Source organism: Watersipora subatra, chromosome 5, assembly GCF_963576615.1.
Source record: "Watersipora subatra chromosome 5, tzWatSuba1.1, whole genome shotgun sequence".
In the NCBI taxonomy this organism is placed as follows: Eukaryota; Metazoa; Bryozoa; class Gymnolaemata; order Cheilostomatida; family Watersiporidae; genus Watersipora; species Watersipora subatra.
Genome location: NC_088712.1, coordinates 47,226,434 through 47,234,443, shown reverse-complemented (window position 1 = coordinate 47,234,443; position 8,010 = coordinate 47,226,434).

Here is an 8,010-nt window from a genome sequence, read left to right as displayed (position 1 = left end):
CGTACCCTGTCAGGTGGCAAGATTTTTTTCTCGTTGAAATACGCTTTGACTAATGACCAGGTAGAGATCATTGAAAGCTTTAGGTCTGTGAGAAGTGTTAGGAACATTAAGCTTGTCTTTTATGTACTAGTTTGGTATTTCTGTGCTGGCGGTAAGCAGCAGAAATGACTTAACTGAAGTGAACAGACAACTAGTAGGGTGTCATGATCAAAGGTATGAGCAAAGGACAATTTTCCAAGCATTTTAGGAGGCTTGCATTCAATACATATTGTTTATTTAGGAGCATGTCAAATGGTGCCGCTAATCAAACCGTACTCTAGAAACAAGTTTGAACAGAATCAGTCAAGAGTTTTTTGCGGGAATGTCTTACTTACCAGAAGGTTTATCCATCACCCATGAAAGGAGAAAAAAAAGCGGCGTTGATGCTAAAATTTTTTGGCCGAGTTGGCAACTGAACAAGTCATGTAAACAGTGTTCCTTAGTTGACAGTATTTGATTGTGTGTGGTGGATTGTAGTTTCAAATAAAATTAAAACAGAATCATTCATCAAAATTCTTTAAAGTTGGAGAGAGGCCCACTTTAGGTACTATCGTATGCTAATAATTTATGTAACGCTGCAAAGGTGCATTGTACAGCATCAAAAATGTCGGTCAGTCTATGTGAAAGTTTAAAAAACTTTTGGTAATCAGATGACTATTATTCTAGTGACATGCAGCCCAATGAGTGTGTGGATGAGTGTGTTAATGAGTGTGTGAATGAGTGTGTTAATGAGTGTGTGAATGAGTGTGTGAATGAGTATGTGAGGGTGAGTGTGTGAATGAGTGTGTGAATGAGTGTGTGAGTGTGAGTGTGTGAGTGTGAGTGTGATTGTGTGATTGTGTGAGTGTGTGAGTGTGTGAGAGTAGTATGTAAAATGGATAATCTGACTCAGAATTTTCGCCCTGGCATTTTGCCTTAAAAAATGTAAAAAGTTCCAGCAGTAAGTTTTTCAAAATCCCCAGGGATTTTGAAAATAATGAATGTGAGAAATCTATATGTTATACGAATATTGCACGGCTGCCAAAGAGCACGCGACTGCAGTATCTAAATGCTGGTCACGCTTGCCATTTGTACAATCTCTTTTATTATACGCTTTTCTTCAAGCCTCTGATTGTCTATTTATTACACGCTTGACTGAACATTAGGTCATTTGCCAGCCGAAGCGAGAGCTTGCTAGATGCAATAGTAGAAACTACTAGTGTAAATGCATTAGCTCGCTAACAGCTGAAGCAAACATTTTATTGAGTGTACAACTGTATAAAAAACCATTTGATTTTCTAATCACACCGTCAGTGGCACTGGCGTACCCCCAGATATTTTGTGCAACAAAGCGTGCATGCTTTGCATAGACTAACAGCGCGTAATACTTGTCACAAAATCATTCAAGCGCAGAAAGGATGTTCATTCCGCGCATCTAACAACCGTATCAACATTTCTTCGTTACTAAGGAGTATAATCTGACAGGCGAGGCTTAGTTTTTAATGATTGTCTGCTCGCTATTTAACAAATTCACTAAAAATTTTTACAAATTCACTAAGATATTTTACAAATTCACTAAAACATTTTACAAATTTGCGAAAACATTTTACAAATTTGTTATAATAAATGGAAAAACTTAAAGAGTTGTATTATTCATCAGCCGGTTATCAGCGGGGTACAAGAGCCGCTGAAAAACTCCATAAAAAAACTTCCTGAGCTATCTAAAAAAGATATTCAGCATTGGTTAGATAAACAGCCTGTATACCAAATTTACAAACCAAAGCCTAAAAAAGTAATGTTTCCCCATTACGGTCAAGAAAAGCCAAATCACACTCACCAAGTAGATATACTTTATTTACCGCATGATGGAAAATATAAATACGCGTTGACTGTGATAGACATAGCCTCTAGATACAAAGAAGCCGAAACTCTCAAAACTAAATTAGCAACGGAAACTGTAGAAGCGATACAAAATATATATTCTAGATCACCACTAAACTACCCGAAAGAGCTTAAGGCTGATAAGGGTAATGAGTTTATGGGCTCTTTTATAAAACTGATGAAAGATCACGGTGTAAAAGTTAAAAGATCGCTAAACAAGAAAAAAAAAGGCATTTGTGGACAGATTTAATCGCACTTTAGCAGAAAAGGTTTTGCTCTTCAGTACACCGAAGAGATTGAATCAAAAAAGGCATCACGTCAGTGGGTTAAAATGCTACCAGAATTGCTAGAACCAATTAATGGTGAGGGAATGATTGAAATGAAACCAGTTGAAAAGATAAAGCTAGACAATGTTCCACAGCCTCAATACGAAGAAATACCGGAAAAACTGAAATTAGATGATTTAGCTCAATACCTCTATAAACCAGGAGAAGAGCATAATGACACGCGTTACAGAGCCACAGACGCTATTTGGTCTGTCGACATTTACAAAATTGATGAAATTCATTCTTTTGAAAAACAGCCAGCATTGTACACTTTGTGAGGTATTGATAACAGAAAATTTACGAGAGCGCAGTTGCATGTTGTACGTCCTTGTTTAGATCATCTTCTAGGTTTTTCTCATCACCTATTGGCAATACTCTCACCGCAGTTTTGGTCCAAGTTTTAGCAAACATCTTCGAAACTTGATCTGCCATTCGTTCGACAACCCCCTGTTCGTGTTTTTGATACAGCTTCTTTACATTCTCATCCAAAATCTTGCAAAGATCATCTTCAGTCTTCACTCGTGCTTTGACTAATCTCTGGCGATATTTATCTGACTCATCTTGTTGAGTTGTGAATTCGAGAATACTTATCGATGGTCCTGCCATTTTATTATATAGACATATTATTCGCGTGTAAGCTTTTACGATTAAGAAGCTAGTTACTGTAAAAAAGATCAACCCTGCGAGGTAAAATATTTGTTTTATCATTTACTGAGAATTAGATATTTACCGAGGTCAATGTTGAGAAAAAGCATAAATTCATTTACGAGGCCCGCTTTTATTTTGGTGTGATGTGCAAGGGGAATTATATCATTTTCACTAACCAATGTTTCAAAGGATTTTTTACACATGTTTTTAGTGACTAGTAGCCAGTGGATATTTTTTCTAAAATCTTTTGGTGCGGAAAAATAACTCTGGGTTATAAACTAAGTGGTAAGATTAGCGTGCCTTCCACTAAATGCGATTTTGCTGAGAGAGGTGTGATGTTTGTTGAGATCTTTTTCGGCGCTACAATCATCAATGATTATTAAAGACTTTCTTCCAGAAAATTTCCCACTTTTAGAGTGCAGCTTGATAAGATTGCCAAGATTGTCTATGAGTTTACCATTAACCATGACTGTAAAACGATTAAGCCTTGGACGGTTGTAGGTTTCGTTATCGTAAAATGTAGGGCAGATGATAAAAATGTAATCAAACGAGTGTAAGTAATATTTTTCGATTATGTTTAAGCGTGATACATTTTACCCGAGTTTGTACGCTCGCTGATAATCGTGTTGTGTGGATATTTTGGAAGTAAATTGTCCATTTATTGTTCGATATTACTAAGTTGGTTGTTTACAAAAGAAACGCGTTTGTCGGTCACAAGAAATACAAACGTTTTGCCATTGGCTTGTGTTACATCTTCGGACACCTTAAGCTTCACACAGTATTTGATCTGTCGACCCGTCCCACTTGATCTTTCAGCATTCAAAGTCCTCATATCTATAACTAAACCAAACTTGTCTGGATAAAATTTTTTTTGGTTGATGAACGTTTCTCGCTGACCACCAAAGTACTTGACTGCGACCTGATACGAGTATGGAGCTAAGTAATTTGATGTAAATTGCTGATTTGTAGTGCCATCTATATCTATTTTGACATCTTTTAGCATCGGATTATAATAAGTAGTGTCAACAGAGTTGTCCACCTTGAAAAACACCAAGATCGCTCGAAGATTTTCATAGCTGGCATTTATGTTTATTTCAAACTCAGACTTTTCTTTTTGTATATCTTTGGTCTTGTGAGATTTGTAATTGTTGGTAATGTGACTATGATTAGAATATTTTTGTTTAATGCTTTCAGCCAGACTGGATTCTAAAATGTAGTCATATTCCAAGCGGAGGTTGATCAGCGTATACTTACCCGCGGCAAATTTGATATGAAACTCTACATTGTTTTGGATCACCTGTGGAGTAAAGGCAGCGTATGTCAAAAATGAACCTAATGAAAAGAATATCTCTCATCATGAATCTTTGCAAAAATATCTTCAGCCGCACCACTTATCGAATGTCGTTTCTTTTTAGTCGCTGTAGACTGAATACCTCTATGCGTAAGATCATAAGTATATCTTTCTTTTAAATGTCAAAACTCTCTATATATCGCTAGATGAGCGTAGTTTGATATGTCAGATATAGTTTGACCATTTATGGTCATCTTAAACTTTTTTACGATTGCTGATATAAGATGATCGAGAATATCTGCTTCAGTTTCATTGCTGGCTAGTTTGAAATTGTAGGTAAGATTAAGCGATTCAGGGTAAAGAACTATATTGGGTGTTAGCTGTGGCACTTTAATTACCAGCTCATCACCAGTACTCGCTGTAGATGGATTGTGCACAACTCGCGCGCGCGATTTGGGCTCTTTTAGCCCCTGTCTGTCTCTCGCCGACGCGTCCTGGTTTAATTCTCCTGTATATATTTATTATAATAATAAATATGAAAATGGAAGGTAAAGACTTTAATTCTGATCTCGATGAAATACTAGAAGAGACATCATTTATCGACCCAGGCGCGTCATCATTTACCGAGCCGCACATTCATGAACAAAATGATTCGATATCTAAAGCGAATAATTGGCTTGCTCAAGCTGACTTGCCTAGCATTGATGAAATAATTTCAAAAAAGGGGAAAGGTAAGGTTGTAGATAAACGTTTGTTTTCTGCCATTGTTGAGGCTGTAAAACTCCGAGATGTTGATGGAATAAACATGGCTATAAAGATTTATGACTAATACTCGTAGCATGGAGGTACTTATGATGATTTTGTTAGTAAAAGGTTTCGCACGCAAGAAGAAATTGATAGCTATCTCGGATCCTCTTTTATAGATAGCGTACCTAATCCTCCTGTTAACACACCAGGTGTAGACATGCACATGCAAAATACAATCGGTGTAAAACTACCTGAGCTGAATATATACTCTGGCATAGATCATTCCAAGTTTGTTCTGATGGATGACGGTGGCCTCGCGGTAAAAACGAGCAAAGGCTCTCAAATGTTGACTTATGTACGTAACCCCAAGCTTTTTGTTAAGAATCCAAAGATCCCAACCGCGGAATATCGAGGAATTTTTGGCTTGGACAAAGACGAATACGCGAGAAGAGTACAAAAAAGCCAATGCTAGAACCGTCGCTTCGGTGGATGAAGAAGTGGATGCGGATCAAAGCAATTTGACAAACTTCAAGTCGTGGCTATCTAAACAGGGAGACGCGGTAAAAGACCGAGCAAAAAAATTTGTAGATTGGCTCAAAAGTAACAGACAGACATCAGAGTTTAATTATCGCGAAGAATTTGAAATGAGTGATGTAGCGGGAAGGTTACTGGAACGAGAGTTAGTAGCTATCGATCAAAGATTTCAAACTATATCAGGGCAAATATCAGTAGCTGTTTCAAAAGCTGCGGACCTGACGGATCAGATACAACAACTCGATGCTAAAGAGGACAAATCTCCTAATGAACTCGCAAAGTTGCAACAACTAAAAGATGAGTTGGATGCGCAAAATGGTTCAATAAGCAATCTAAAAGGAAAACTTGCGGATAATACGGCAAAGATACGAAAGCAGCGCAACCTAATTTTAGGCATTGGCGGTGGATTAGCGGCTGGAGGAATTTTAATGGCCATATTTGAAGCAGTAGCGAATGCATTGGAATCTGATGCGGTAAAAGCTCTTATTCCTAAATCTACCAATCCGAGGGATATTATCGAAAGCGGCATTGGCAAAATTATTAAGTAAAATCTGGAAGACTTGGCCGCGTACTTTCATGACAGATATCTAAACACTTCCGGCACAGTACAAGAATTTTGGCACATAATGGAAAACGCTGTAGATTATCTCGTTAGCAACTTGTGGATAATCATTGCCGCTGCATTAACTTTGTTAGCGTATGAAATAAATAAGCACAGATAAATCTTTTATGATGCCATAAAAGATTGTTACAAGGTTCGTTACAAAGGTTGCGTAGATTTTTACAAAGATTGTTGTGTAGATTTTTACAAAGATTGTAACAAAGATTGTTGCATAGATTTTTACAAAGATCGATGCATTACAAAGATTGTTGCGTAGACTTTTACAAAGATTTTTACAAAAATTTTCACAAAGATTGTTGCTTAGATTTTTATGTTACAAAGGTTGCGTAGATTTTTACAAAGATTTTTACAAAGATTTTTAAAAATATTGTTGCGTAGGTTTTAAGAAAGGTGGTTAAAAAGATTTTTACAAAGATTGTTAAAAAGATTGTTGCGTAGATAGTTATAAAGATTATTGCATTAGCGCAAAACCTCCTACACCCGCAGCTGTGGCAGCACCTACAAATATTTGCTCATATTTTTTTGTTCAGAGCTAGAGGTGTAGTTTAAAGAAGGCACTTTTATATCAGGGTGAGGTAGTGTATGCTTTTCACTATAGAGCTTTACATAAGTATCAAAGGCTGAATTTACCGAGTATATTTCATCAGTAGCCTCTTGCTTTCGAGCATTTTGCTAGTTTAGCCAATCTTGGTTTTTGGCTCGTTTGATGTTGTAATCCGCTTGTTCTGCGTTTAGCTTTTCTAGTGCCACATTATATCTCTTGGCTTCTTCTTGAGCTCCATTTTTATCAATCTTTGAAAAAAGATAATTTTCACCGGCAAATGCTAAAAAGTTTACGACGGCTCCCACTACCATAATCACGATACTAGCCATTTATTATATCTTATAAAATACTATAAGCTCCTTTATATCAGTACTGAATACGATACAGGTCACAATTCTGTCTACCTGAAGATTGATCACGTGTAGTTTATTAGTTAACACCCCGGAATACGTGAAAATCTCGAATTCGTCATTAAAAGATTGTACATCTAACCCCACAACGGATGAGTATGGCCACTAAAGAATAATATCTTTAATATTTCCACCTCGAGGAATAACTAGCTGAAACAAGGCTTTTTTATCAGAAACATTTATCCGCTTTAGCCTGACTTGATGCACATTCACAGATTTTGATTTTGATTTTGATCTGCCATACATTTATTATACGACAACTCAATCTCAGCAACAAACTTGCCAAGATAGGCATTACTTCGTTCATCCGAGATTGACACGTTTAAGCTATTGAGCTCACCAATAAGCATGGATTTGTAATTATTGGTAGGATGGTATTGTAGATTTCTCCCATATCAGTTTTGCCTATGGAAATCATCGAAAAGAGATTTGCCCGCTTACCGGTCCATAAATTTTTAGGTGCGTCTATTCTATTGATGTATAAATACAAACACCATGGGGTCAAATATAAATATTCATTCTCTATCAGTTTGGCTAGTTCACCCATAATTGTCACGTCAGTATTAGCCTTTAAAGTGTTTTGGTGAACTTTAAATGAGCCTGGTAATTTGGAAAGGAGCTGCTCATACGTGTAATACCCCGGCTGAATAGTAGTCGTTCTACCGTTGTACATGTAACTGGTCACCTCGGTCAAATTGTAAAAAGATAAATATAACGTAATTGTCTTAAGGCTAATACCTGAGGCCTTCACGGGTTGATCGAGCTCAATGCGACCGGTTTTGTTTATTGTCAAAGAGGTCATTTATTAATAAATGACTGGACCACTATCTAGCGGTTATCCCATAGATTTTTACAACTTAACTGTTGTCGTAGCGATAAACGAACATAACAAAATATCGTATAGTTTTGTCAAAATGTTTGTTGATATCTCACTAGCACCGGTAGTGATAAAAAGCTTTGATGATGTCAATCGATGGTATGACGATCCA